Below are 1,153 nucleotides of genomic sequence, written 5' to 3'. Positions count from 1 at the left end.
TAATGAGTTAGGGCCAAAAATTGGAATGGGCCCCAAATATTGAAAATTTTATAAATATAGTAAAAAAATTAAATTGACTTATGAGAAAAGAATTTTTTTTGTATTCATCTTCATTAAATCATTTGTGTCACATTAAATTCACAACTTTTCGCCTTCTCCCATTTCTTAGTTTCTCTTCTCAAATAGTTAATCCTCGAAATTATTTACATGACTCCATTATTTACTAAATTTAATTACTTTCCGAGAAAAATCAACTGTCTTTTATATTAATTTTTAACTTATAAGAGTATCTCCCACGGTAATAATCAGAATGGTTACCTAATTCATCATCATATACAAATTTGTTGAATCTGTAAGGACAGATACTCTAGTGCTATTAGCTATAATGATTAGTTATATTCAAGAATATTATTTTATTAAAAATTTCGAATTCTTATATATATATATGAAAATTTTATATGTCAAAATAAATTTAGTTAATATTTAATTAAATTAAAAATTAAAATATGATAAAAATAATTATTGAAAAATTATTGAAATTAAATAATAACATATATAAGAACTTATATATATTATAAAAAGTTATTATATTATATTTTAGTATATTTTATTAAATTATTAGTGCATTTATAATATGCTATATATCTTAAAATAATTAATAAATTTTGTTAATAAACGAACCATATATATTTTGAGACTTAAGATTACATAAAATTAAATGTTTTAAATATAAAATAAGAATTTTAATACATATGGATTAAATATAATATAAATATATGTATGTATTCATATGTAGAGTTAGGTTTAAAGAAGGTATAAAGTTTGAAGTGGATCGTTTAGCTAATGGCTAAAGACTCAACATATATAGAAGACGGGATAAAGGATATCTAAAATCATTACTAACAGATATCATGGTTGGAAGGCTATCTTTTTTAACTAATATGTAAATTATAGTCTCACGTAGATTTTTTACTTAACATGTGGTGATGATTGGATATACTCTAATCAACATATATAAGTTGTAAGTTATGCTTATAAATTGGATTAAGTTTGGTCACATACTTAGAGCATCTCCAACCACGTTAGCTATAATGGTTGGCTAAAATAATATAAAATAATAGTTAACTATATTATAGAGAATGAAAACATACTT

Source organism: Apium graveolens, chromosome 11, assembly GCF_009905375.1.
Source record: "Apium graveolens cultivar Ventura chromosome 11, ASM990537v1, whole genome shotgun sequence".
Lineage (NCBI taxonomy): Eukaryota > Viridiplantae > Streptophyta > Magnoliopsida > Apiales > Apiaceae > Apium > Apium graveolens.
This window is presented reverse-complemented; position numbering follows the sequence as displayed.